The sequence below is a fragment of the Puma concolor genome, chromosome A2, assembly GCF_028749965.1.
Source record: "Puma concolor isolate L17-30 chromosome A2, mPumCon1.1.hap2, whole genome shotgun sequence".
NCBI classification, from domain to species: Eukaryota; Metazoa; Chordata; class Mammalia; order Carnivora; family Felidae; genus Puma; species Puma concolor.
Window position 1 is genome coordinate 26826514 of NC_141668.1, and position 13915 is coordinate 26840428.

General features: G+C 36.4%; 1 long non-coding RNA gene across 1 annotated transcript in view; it reads right to left on the reverse strand.

The window, feature by feature from the left end:
• Positions 1 to 13915, reverse strand: part of LOC147583078 (uncharacterized) — a 551991-nt gene that overhangs the window by 136811 nt on the left and 401265 nt on the right. The window contains exon 5 of the long non-coding RNA XR_015242787.1: positions 5915 to 6038. This is a non-coding gene — a long non-coding RNA (uncharacterized LOC147583078). The remainder of the gene's footprint in view (positions 1 to 5914; positions 6039 to 13915) is intronic.

Genomic DNA, 13915 nt, shown 5'->3' on the forward strand with positions numbered 1-13915 from the left:
TACATTCCAGAACTCGACTTCCTTTTTCCTTATTTCACTGATTTTTAAGATCTATTGCTTAAATCATGTTCCTTTTCTTGATTGCTTTATGTTATTATTCATAGATGAGCTTATTTATTTTTTCTCACCTGTCATAATATTCTAAGAGCTTATAATGCTATTTCAATATGAAATCCTAACATATCTGCATTTATTATTATAATTTTCATATTATGTCAACTCTGAACTTTTGGGTATATCTTTCTTAGAAATTTTGCCTACTGATCAAATAATTATTGATAGATATTTCAACAAGTGAAACAGGTACTTTCAAAGAGCAAGTGCAATTCCAGAAAAAAAAAGAGTTGGGGGAATCTGAAATGCACAGATTATTGTACTGGCAGATTCTGTGGTAAATGAAAACTATTCCAATCCTGGTCTTAGAGCACAAGTCTGCTGTTCTCTCTTTTTATTATCTCGGTTAGAATTAACTGCTGGCCAGATTCCAAATCCAGGTATTTTAAGTTTGAAAAAGTAATTTTAGAAAGTCATAGCTGCCATATAATAATAACAGTAATATTTTAGAAACAATTTGTCTTTAAGACATCATCCCATAGGGCCATACAATCACTTAACTCTTATCAAGGGTGGAGAATGTGGTAAGCAAAGTAACCTCAGCTAGATCATATCTACAATAAGTCTTTTGCAGAAAATTAGAAAGCTAAAAGTTTAAAATTTTTGTGTTTCATATGGGACTATTGGCATAGCAAGGGAACAATTAATAGATGTATAAATATCTTCCATTTCTCCTTGGTAAAAATTCATGAAATTACTGCCACAGCTCACTTTATGTGAGATAGAAGGAGGGTTCCTATTGGCTTTTTCTCATGGGTCAAGCTAAGTTTAAAGCCCAAAAGGTATACAATAAATACTTTCATTATATACGATTAACAAGGTTGAGTATGTTTCTTAGTTTAATAAAATGTATAAATGGTGTCCTTATAGTTGAGAGGTGATAGGCTACCAAATGACAATTCACTACACTATCTGACTCTTAGGGCTGGTTGATGGATTATCACTAGAGAGTTCATTTCCTCCTTTATCTTCAAAATCTCTTCAATTACTGGTAGATACTTTACCTTACAATGTGATGATACCTCATTATCCTCATACTTTTTTCCTTAAAATATATTTTTAAATTATCCTTTAAAAGAGATATTTTAACTCCTTTTAGGGAATGTAATTAAGATAGCTCTGATGAAAGTAGAAAATTGGTATGATCAGTATAACCAGAGGAGGACTAGATTCAACGTAGGTTTTCTCTAATATCATTTGAAATTCATTCTATTCAGATAATATGATAATATTAATAGCATCAAACATTAGCATACTAGTATTTCATATTATCTAGTACTTTTTAAAATCAAGCCTGTTATAGAAGAAATGTACACTTGGTCTTTGTGTGTAATCAAAATGAAGAAAGGAGAACCACAGCTCCTAATGGATTTGATCAGGGTTTTGGATAGAAGAAAATATTTGGGCTTTTATTAAATTGTATCTAAATTGTTAAAAATAGGTATAGCCTTGGGGTTCCTGGGTGGCTGAGTCAGCTGAGCGTCCGACTTTGGCTCAGGTCACGACAGCTCAGGTCATGATCTCATGGCTCGTGAGTTCAAGCCCCACATCGGGCTCTGTGCTGATAGCTCGGAGTCTGGAGCCTGCTTCAGATTCTTTGTCTCCCTCTCTCTCTGCCCCTTCCCTGCTCATGCTCTGTCTCTCTCACTCTCAAAAATAAATAAACATTCAAAAAAATAGGTACAGCCTTATATTAACTAGGTCTATAGGTTTACTTCTAATTTAATTATATTGAGTAAAAATCAGATTTCAAAAGTGCTTTCTTGACAGAAACTGTTCTCCGTGTTCTCCACTTTCTTTATGAAAAAATGGAAAGCTCTCAACCGACTTTATATTTTGCTTTTTTGAATGTGTTTCCTATTGATAGTGCTATATACTGATATGGTGATATTGTGTTAAGTATTATTCCTAACCTTTCTCTTCAAATACTTGGTTGTTGAAAAACAAAAATTTTCCTTTAGAAAAGTTGCCTTCTTTCCATCTCTCATTTTAGTTAAAAAACGCTTTTGATAAAAGTGGATTTACAACAGTGTTTAATGTAGATAAAATGATGCAAGATGCCAAACACTGAAAACAGATGAGAAGGACGAGGTGGGGAACAGACACAGGCTGAGATCCTGTGGAATACCATGGAGTTAGAATTGATGCATACGAAGACAACTTTATATTTGCTAAGAGTAGAACCCTGATAAACCTCAAGCTTACTCTTGGCAATGCTGAGAGAGAAAGGTGATCAGCTATATAAATCAGTGTCCACAACAGAAAGCAAATTAATTAATTGTAAAAGGCACACATATTCATGACACCGAGTCATGAAGAAGTTTCTCCCAAGAATCTTCGTAACTATAATACACACTTCAACTTCAGTGCCTTTGCACAGTTCTAGCACCATGATGCATTGTAGTCCTTAATGTCCTCATGTCCTCATACCAAAGTACAATCAGTAAAGCAACTGAGTGCATGTAGCATGTGGATGTTGGTGTGTGTGTGCACTTGAATGTGTGTACCTGGCTAGGGTATCCTTGAATGGGACATGGCAAGTTGGGGCCAATTAAACAATGTTGAAGTACAGCACCTGCCCTTGTGTTTTACCAATCCACGGGGGATAGCAGAAGCAGACAGTAGAAGCAGAACGGATGTATTAAGTATCCTTGAGAAAATTCCCCCCAACATAACTATCTTCAGCTAAATTTTAACTGATATTTAATGGTATTAACTTCAAAATGATGTTCTCTTGTAAGGTTTAAATTCTCACAGCAGAATTTAAATTCTATTCCCATGGTATTCTAAATAATATTGAGAATTAAGTCTGCCACTTTCCCTTTTGTGTCACTGCCGCATGATTTGTTCGGCTTCAGTATTCTCCTTTAATTAATCTACATTGTAGAAGCACATCTCCAGCCTAGTGAGAAATACCTTTCCAAAGCACTGCTAATTCACATGTTATGTTGAGTTAGGGTTTCTCTGAATGATCATTTAGTTTGGAGTGGCGATATGTGAATTTTATGTGAAGATAATTCATAAAAAAATCAACCTCATGAATAGTGAATGAGATCTTCATTATTTAGATGGGCACAGAACTTGATCAAATGTTTCTCATTTTACCATGATATTTCTAATTTATGAAACTTGAGGCTTTCACAAGGGAGGAGCCTTCTTTTGTTTGATTAAATCATTTTGTTAAATTAATCATTAAGCAATTAATATTAATAATCACAGGTTTTTCTTCATTCTAATAACAAAGCTGCAAGACTAATCTCTGATAGGTACATAGCATCTAACAGGAGGTTAAACTTGTTGGCCTCTAAGTTCCCAATGCGCACTGAGAAGCTATTATCTATGACTCTCATATGCACTTATCACACGACTTCTTACTCAGGAAATCTTAATGAATAGCTTTATTAACAGCACAGAGACCGAAGCCTTTGCTCTGCTCCCCAATTTGAGTTGCCATTCTTCATTAAGGAAATCATTATGCTCTCCCCCACATATACACTGTTTGCACAACATCGGTGCTTGGCTTATACTGGTAACTTTCTTTCCTCTGACAGCCAATTCTCACCTCCTCCTCCTCCTTCATTCCCTTGTCCCCCTTCCTCCTTTTATTTCCACCTCTTCCTCTTTCTCTCCTTCTCCTTATCCTTGAAATGCATGACCATAGTCTTTGTTACCTTGTCGGGCACTATTTTATATGTAATGAATTCCTACTACTTGTCCATTGTCCTATGCTTCTTGCTCTATAGTGAGCCGCCAGGCTGTGAACCCATGTTCTTTTTGCCTTAATTCCTTAACACCTTCCTGGTCAAGGCAGGGATGAGATGTGGACATATGACTTTACTCAATGACATATAGCTCAATGCTAGGGAAAGAATTCATAATAAATAAGGCCCCTTAGGTGACCAGCTTCAGAAGATAAGAGTAGAAGTTATCAACTTACTTGTCCTATCTTTTGTAAACCTGAGCCCAGTCTTTTTCAATGGCTTGCTGACTAGACCACAAAATTATCTGGGAGGCCCATTCAGGCTGACAGAGCCTTTAAGACCAAAACCCATTTGTATGCTTATTCTCTGTTTTCTCTATATTTTGTATCATTTTTGGCCTCCTGCCCCTGATATCGAGGATGTGGAGGCCATTTGCACAATGAGATCCCTCTAATGGGTTTGGAACTTGTCATTCATGTGACCATAAAAACTTTCTTCTTTGTCATCATGTTTCAATTACTCTCGCTTCCTTTTTGTTAAAGTTCCTGATACATTTCTCTTTAACTTCTATAGTCTTTCATAGCACTCAAAACATTTCTTCAAGATCCTTCTGCCGGCCACAGAAGATCTCACACAGTTTCTTAAAAAGCTCAGAAGAGGCAGGATATGTGGCCTTTGCCTTAGGTCAAACTCTCTGGCACAGCAAATGGAGATCAGAGCTGTTCCTGTTTCAGGTACTCAGAAGCCAAGGAGAGCATCATTTTGATTTTCTGAGATGAAGGCACAAGTGGACGCTCTTTATATTCCAAGTACTCATGAGGTTTTTCCTATGCATTGCAAATATAGGATTTATTTATTCTCTGAATTCTCATTACATTTAACAACTACTTCACCTCACTTTCTACCTTGCTAGAGATTATTTCCTAATAGAATCTGTCCTAACAACAGATGTAATTGGAGTGTGATTTGAAGAGATCAGAGGCAGGACTCCCTGTTCCTGAATTTGTATCATATCTTTTCCATCCTTCAGTGTTGTTGTTTTATCCTGGTGGTTCCAGAAGAGGTTTAATCTTTTTAAGGCGTTTTTATTTAATGCAAACACACTCAGGAGTCTTACCTTCTGTTCTCATAATATCACAGTCAACTGAAAACAGTTTTAGAATAAAACATGAAAAACCCAATTTCTATTGATTTAAAAAAAGGGAAGGATAGAAAGCATATAAAGAAAAATAAAATGGGTTCCAGAGAGCCAAGAGTAATTGTCAACAACTATGCATTTTTCTGGGAAACCATTTCTGCTTCTGTATAGTTTTTCTACTGTCCATGCTTTTCTTTATTTTCTTTATCTGTGCAAATTACAAATTTCTTGAAGAACTGCCCCAATTTTCTCAATTTGGTTTGGACAGAGCTTAGCAAATTTTATCGTAGTCTTTTACCTAATTTGTATTATAAGAAAGAAAGGAGTATGTAAAACAATGTGTTCAGTCACTAGAAGTTCTATACCATCAAATCAACTTACATATTTACTTTCCTAGAATTGTAAAAGTTGGTATTTAGAGAAGTCACCCTTTAGCAATACAGAAATCTCTGCTAAAGAAAACTTTAAGTATTTGGGGGGAGTTACTTTTATTAATACCCACATTCCAGTTAACTAAGGTTTTACTATTTGTCTGTTTGCTTCCCTGTTGGGTGCACAGTGCCTGTATAACAAGGACTTACTGACTAAAGACATAAGTCTTATAAATTTGGAACAAATGGTTACGGTTTTGTCAGTTGGAAGGTAAAATGCAAAATGAAATATACAGTAGTCATCCCTTAACCGCAGAGGATATATTCCGGGACCTCCAGTGGTTGCCTGAAACAGCAGATAATATCAAACCCTACATATACTATGGTTTTTCCTATACATAATAAATACTATGATAAAGTTTAATTTATAAATTAGGCACAGTAAGAACAATAACAACAATAAATAATAATAGAATAATTATAACTACAGTGTAATAAAAGTTATGTAAATGTGGTCTTTCTCCCAAAATATCTTGTTGTACCCTACTCACCCTTCTTCTTGTGATGATGTGAGATGATAAAATGCCTACTTGATGAAGTGAGGTAAAAGACACATGCATTGTGATACAGCATTAGGCTATATTGGCCTTCTGATGATACATCACAAGGAGGATCACCCGCTTCTGGACCACAGCTGGTTACCAGTAACTCAAACTGTGGAGAGAGAGAAACCATGGATAAGGGGGCAACTGCCGTATTTTCCAGCAACTGCACACTGTGGCAAATAAAAGAAAAAATTCAATCACTGTTTTTTTAAGTAGTGACCATGTTGATGTCTGCTCCTGATATATTCCTTTCCCCACATGATAAAAGAAATAGTGTATTGAAAAATATGTTTGAAAACTGTCCCATGTTTTCTTCATAAGAATTTTGTGTCTGTGCATTTGCTACTTTTTCATTGTTTTATATTCTGAACATGCTCACTAAACTTAGTCAATCCATTCTGATAAATGGTCATTCACAGAAGGTGCTACTTTCTATAAATGTTATCATCTGATTCAATTTTGTCACCTTATCCAACTTTTCAAAACTGTTTTATTTCCTGTCAGATCTTTAGTCATTTTGGATCTTGAGTAAAGTAGGATGTCAAAATATCAAATCATCCCTTCTATCCTTTTTTAGTTTTATTCTCTGGTGGTTTCTGGTAAATGAAGGGATTGGTTTTAGCTAGGTGAGGTTTGCTTGCTTTGAAAATGAGAATTCTTGTGCAGATAATATACTCATTTTTCATTGAAATAGCAGGGGTTGAAACACTGGACACCATGCTGCAAAATAAGATGACAGAAGTATTGTATTATATGGAAATCGATGCATTTTGAAAGACAGAACCCATTTGCCAAAGCCATGGTCTCACCAAAATAATATTGCAAGGTTTGCTTACTTATTAGTGACATGGTTTACAGTTCTGAGCTATTTCTGAACTGTGGGTATGTAGGGTCCACATTAGATACAGCACAACAGCTGAAAGACAAGGGCAGGAATCATAGAACTTTCCATACCCTTGACCTGTTTTCTTTTTCCTATTTGCACCAGAGGAACTCAGACTTCAGGCAATACCAAAATTGTACAGTGGAAGCCATATGCATCAAGCACTTCACAGATTCTGAATAAACACTTGGACACAGTTTAGCTCTTACAGAAATGTCCTCTAACTTCTGAATCTAATCGAAGGTGTTATAAATATATATATGTGTGTATATACATATACATGTATCAAATATATTTATATGTAAAAAACTTAAACAAAAAATTAACTAATTGTGATATTGTGACCTGTAAGAAATATATACCTGGTTACTTAAGTGACTAAAATATATATTCCTCCCATATATTTGCTTTTCATCCACAGTTCCTGGCTCATAGTTCCCCAAACCCTTGGAATTTTCTGAGTGACAAGAGCAATGGGAGCATAGTTTCTTACAATATTTTGTCTCTTGCCCTCATTTCCTGGAAAAAAAGCCCCCTTTCCACAATGGGGTTTACATTAATGAGGTGACTTTTGGAAGGCACTTAAGGATGGGGGCTTGTTGCCAGGGAAACCAATCCTGAATAGAGGGGTGGACATTCAGTCTCAGCTCCTGATATCCAGGGAAGGGAGAGGGGCTAGAAGTTGAATCAATCACCAACGACCAATGAGTTAATCAATCAAATGTATGTAATGAAAGCTCCATGAAAACCCAAAAGGAGGAAGTTTGGAGAGCTTACACGTTAGGGAACCAGAATGCTTCGTTGGTGAACCAGAATTCTTCATTGTGCTATCACGCTGTACCAAACTCCACGAGGACAGAGACACCTTTGTTCAAGACCTAACGCTATGTGTCTCTTCATCTGGCTGTTGATTCATATCTTTTAACATCCTTTTTTAATGAATCAATAATCTGCCGAGTAAACAGGTTTCTTGAATTCTGTGAGCCACTTTAGCAAATTAATTGAACACAAAGAGGGGGTCTTGGGAACCTCTGATTTACAGCCAGTCAGTCAGAAGCACAGCTAATAACCTGGACTTGTGATTGGAGTTGGAAGTGAAGAGCGGTCTTGTGGGACTGAGCCTTGTACCTGTGGAACATGATACTATCTCCAGGTAGATAGCATCAGAATTGAATTGATTTATAGGACACTTGGCTGGTGTCCTATACATTGCTTGGTGGTGTGGGGCGAAAACACCTATTCTACACATTGGAATTGGGTGCAGAGCCCAAAATACTAATCTTTATTGATGACTAAATGGGAATAAAAATATTTCAAAATAAAAGTTTACATTCTATTATTGTTTAACAAACATGATTGTTATTTCCCATCTCCTTTTTCCTGTACTTCACTTTCAAATAAAATAAATTTTAATTGGCTTAGTTTCCATTTTTTATATAAGCAAAGTACTGAGGTAGTTAAATAAATATTTTGTTTTATTTGTCATTTACTCTGAGAAACTATCTGACCTCTGTGCTCTAATAGAATTTAGTGCACCAAGTTTCAGAATACAATAATTTATTTAATGACTTTCTAGTGTGCTCAAATAATATATTCCCAATTATTCATGAGATTGTCATTACTTCTATGACATTTTATGTAAATGGATCAAAAAAAGTATTCTGAATCAATTTCCGTTCCATAGTTATGCTTCATCATTCTGGACCTGGGCTAGTTATAGGACCCTACCTCAAATAAATAATTATGTGGCTCATTTAGTGAGAATACACCAAAAGGTAAATAAAAGCATGCACTTAACTCTCCATGAACACTAATTTGTTTGGTTCCACTCCCTGGCCTTTGACTTTTCACAAACTGACTATTTAAACCATTTATTTTTCATAATGAACAGCTGAGGTGAGAGGGGGGGCAGCATCACATAATTCCACCTGTGCAGGAAAGGGACTGTGGGCTGTACTCTGTTGTCAATATCAATACTTCGGGCGACAAAAAGCACCATATATTTCAAGAGAAGTTAGCTGAATGCTTCAATATCATTTTAGTATCCATTTAGCTTTATTCTCACATCAAGGAATTTTAGCACATGGAATACAGCATGAAGAAAGAGCCCGGGGGGAGAATAGTAACAGTATGCACTATCAGATTTAATCTTTAAAGTATGTTTTATGACAAAAAAAAATTCCTTGTCAGCAAAGTGCTTGCTTTGAAATTTGAGAATAGATTTTTATTAAAAGCTTAAAATACTAGATTATTTATTATATGGACATTTATTCACGATCATTTCCCATTAGATAACCATTTGGTGAAACTGAATAAAACTGGGTTTTTAACCAATGAAGGCACTTAAAGTTTTCTGCTACATTTTTCATCCTTTTACCTAAGTTACTTTCTTAAAACATTTTGTATTTGTTATAAACCATACCATGGTATATACTAATATTTTTGTAATAACTATACTTACACTCCCCTGTTCTCTCTTCGTGTACTTTCTGTACCTAACCACACACATACATATTTCAAGGTCTATCCCTTAACATTTATACTCAACTTCAGTTGATTGAAAATTTGATTTACTTTTTAACTTCTATCTATACTTTTTACCTTTATCTCTCATTATAGTTAGCCTTTATTTAATTCCTTCTCTGTTACCTTTATATTTAAATCTTTCCTGGGATGCTGAAGACATCTTCCTCCTACCCACCCGGGACACACTTAATACCTCAAATCAATATCTTTTTGCTTATTTCTTCAGTGCTTTTTACAAGATGGCCTCAATTTTCTATTTGCAATTACAGCCCAATCCTCTGCAATCCTCTGCCCTAGTCCAGGTGGAATTCAGTGAGCTACCAGATGTGTTAAGACTCATCCTAGGAAGGTCAAAGATGCAGTATAGGATGAGCAGAGAAAGGTAGGGAATGGAGTACTGTGGGAGAGACCAGTTTTGAGCAGTAGCAGGACCAGAATATTAAGACATTTCCGTATATAAGAAGTACTCTGACTCAGCAGTTACCTTACTCTAACCTTGCATTTTTTTCTGTAAACTCATTTGTCCTCCCATCCCACAACTGATCTTTAATGTTGGCATCTTTAATGTCACTACTCAGGTTGTGGTTTTTGTTTGTTTGTGTTTTAAACTTATTTTGACATCTGATGTTAGTCTCACCCTCAACCTTACCACTGTATATTCCAGCACTGGCTAATATTAAGCTAGCTGTTGCTGGCCTACTTCATCTGGTTTGTCTACACTGAGAGCTGGCTCTAATCCTACTCCTCATAAGGCCAATGCAGGCCTGTGCCTCATTACTGAAACTCCTCGCCAGCTGAGATGGCATTGGTAATCAGTTCTATTCATTATTTGATTGAGCTCACTTCTGACACTTTGATTTGTTCTGTTTTTGTTGAAATTTTCTACTCCTTTGGTTTCTATGATAGAGTATTATTTTATTTTCCTTAATTCTTTCCTATCTTCTATTTTCATGTTGTTTGTCTCTTTGTCTTCCTCTTCTTTCCTCTTAAATATTGGCATTTCATAGCTTTCTAAACTCTGCTCCATTTGCCCTCGCTCTTTAAACATTTTTAATGGATGAATTAATCTAATCTCATGGATTCAAATATTGCCTGGGTTTATTTCACTAACATCTAGTGTATCCATCCACATTAACTACATCAAACTTTTCCCTCCAAATGACTGATACTGCTTCTGTCGTGGCTGTTAACAACGACTGTGCTGCCAAATGCAGCAGTTTCTTTTCTGTTCTCACCTTTGTGGGGTCATAGCCTCATTTTCACTTAGTGGCCTTAGCCTTTATTTTTGACATTCTTTGCTCTCGGTTTTCTTTTGCCTTCCATACTTTTAAAAAATTGAGATATGATTGATCTATAACATTATATTAGTTTCAGGTATAAAACATGATAATTTGATATTTGTATGTATTGTTGAATGATCACCACAATAAGTCTAGTTAACATCTGTCACCATATACAGTTACAACTTTGTTTTCTTCTGATGAGAGCCTTTAAGGTTTACCCTCTTAGAAACTTTCAGATATGCAATAAGGTATTAACTATAGTCACCAAGCTGGACATGGACTTTCATCCTTTCATCTGATGGCTGCAATTTAGCTTTCTTTTCTTCCTGTACCTTACCAGTACATTATGCATGCTTTGGGATTTTTTTTCTGAGCCCTCTTCACTTATCAATATGAATTGTCTTCTTTAGTGAGCTCATCCAGCCTCATGGCCTAAATGTTATATTCCAATGAGATAGATAGATAGATAGATAATATGACATATATCATCTCATGATAATATGCTATCAGTGTGTGCATGTATGTGTGAATCATGATAATATGCTATCAATGTTTGTGTGTATGTGTGTGTATACACACGTGCACACACATATGTGTGTGTGTGTGTGTGTGTATATATATATACACATATATATATAGTAAGATTAAATGTGGAACTAGGGAAGAGATCAGATTATCTATCTATCTATCTATCTGATGGTCTTTCCAGTTATATGTCTTATGGACATGCTGGAATCTAACTCGTGTTTTCTGCCTTCCCCAAATCTTGCCCCCCTCATGTTTCCTCATCTTAGTTAAGGTACCTACTGCCATCCACATGGGAGTTCAAGCCAAAAAACTCATCCTTGAGTCAGCACATTCCTTTTACTCTCATATTCATCATCAAGTCCTGTTACCTCTAGCCCCAAATATGTATCTTACATATTTCCACTTATTTCTACTGTCATTACATTAATGAAAGCCACCATCATCTCCTGTTTGGTGTAGTAGACAGCACTGCTATTCATCAATATCCATTTCCCTAACCTGACAGAATTTTATATCCCGTCCCACTGAATCAGGTCTGGCCATACGGTTGCTTTAGCAAATGAAATGTGAGCAGAGGTGAGACTTGCCACTTACTAGTAGAAAAATTCAAAGATCACTATCCTTCACCCAGTCTTTTTCTCTCTGAAACAGTAAGTGACAGTGTTCCAGAGAATACACACACCATCAGCTTGGATCCCAACCTGAGCATGGTGATGGCATAGAGCAGAGAGCTTAGCAACCCAGAAGAGAAATGATGTGTGGTAAAAAGTGGATCTTTGTTGCTGTGAATCACTGCGATGTCAGTGGTGTTTGTTACAACAGGGTCAGCTGGTCCTGACCCTACAACAGACTAAAGGCAGTATGCCTTCAGCGTACCCCCCTGCTTTCACACCTTCTCACACCATCCATTCCCCTCACTACAGTTAGTATTCTTTTCCAAGAATGCTAAACTTTAACCCCTTCTCCCCCAGCAACTGTCTGTTGCCTCTAGAATACTATCCAAACTCTTTTCATGGCCTCCACAGTCCTGCAAAGCCTGGCCTCTGTCTCCCTCTCAGACTTCCTCTCACACCACTCTTGGCTGACTGTCCACTTCCTATGCTGCTCTTCTTTCCCCCCTCCCCCTCCGAATATGTTAAAATTGTTACTGAATGAGGGCCTCTGTCCTTCCTGTTCTCAATACTTCCCTTAGTCCTTTATATGGCTGTCAGTTTCTCATTCTTCAGGTATTACTCAGCTCCCTAATGCCCGTTCTCTCCTTCATGTGACTGTCTCATCTATTTGCAGTTTCCCTCTGCTCCACTCTTTCTATCATGTGGAAGTTAAAATTTATGTGGGATTCCAAAGGTAACATGAAATACAGATGACAAATTGACAACTTGTATAGTTCCTCATATATTTCTCTATCAAGTTCCTACAGGGCACGGACCTTGACTTTTCATCTTTGTATCCCTAATGTCCTGTACAATACAACACACAACATATAGTAGGTAATAAATATATCATTTGTTGAACTGAGTTAAGTTTCTCTCTCTATCCTTCCACCTTTGCCTATTTCTTTAAAAAATTTTTTAACATTTACTTAGAGAGAGAGAGAGAGAGAGAGAGAGAGAGAGAGAGAGCATGAACAGGGAAGGGGCAGGGAGAGACACACACAGAATTGGAAGCAGGCTCCAGGCTCTGAGCTGTCAGCACAGAGCCCGACGCGGGGCTTGAACTCACGAACTGCGAGATCATGACCTGAGCCTAAGTCAGACACTTAACTGACTGAGCCACCCAGGTGCCCAGCCAGTGCCTATTTCTGAATAGATTAAGGATAAGAAAAGTTAAGACCAAAACAGCAAAAGCTCCACAACAGTTTTTGCCCTTTTGTAAATAAATGCCCAAAACAAATTTGCTTTCCTTCCTCCCAAAACACACCAAGTGGCTTGGAATACTGACCTTTTCATAACATAATATTTTAAGTCCTGGGTCCAACTTATCTGATCATTGGTGTCATGTTCTCTAATAGGAAAACCTTTTTTTTAGTTTATTCCTATTTTTAATTTTTTTTGGCCAAAGTAACATAATGCAGATGGGAAAATGTTTAAGAAAACAGGAAAACATAATTTAAAAGCAATGCATTCACATGTCATTTCTTCCCATCCTCAGGTCCATTCCCAGGGCCTTTCAAAACCATTCATACTTTTATTTCATTGGCTGAGTACAACCATAATTAATATGGAAGTGGTATGAGGATGCCAAATCATCTTTCATAGGGGAAGCTGTAAGTCACATCTTGCTATCAGTGCAAAAATTAATCATTATAGATGTATTACTTGTATTGAACTTTTCACTAGCTAAGTTTGTAAATCTTGAGAGGAAAACAATGTAATGAATAAATAAATCACACAAAAATAAGAGAAAAAGATAAACCCAACAAAATACCATACTCAGACTCTGACGGCTGGAGATAAGAGCTTTGAAAATCAAAGATGAATTTTAATAATATGAGAAATACAAAAAGATGATGCTCACTTACCTACACCAATGAGTTAAAGAAGCTTCTTTCTGTTTGAATACCTAACATTTTTACTTTACATACATTATCTCATTTAATAACTGCAATGAAATTATTAAGAAGGTATCAAGTGATGAGATGTGTAATCAGGCAAATGAGAAAAACTCAGAGCCATTCAGTGACAAAGGAAAACCAGTACATGGTAAAACCAGTCTCTAAACCTAAGTCCAATACTCTTACTTTGTATCAGCTTTGGCTCCTTGCTC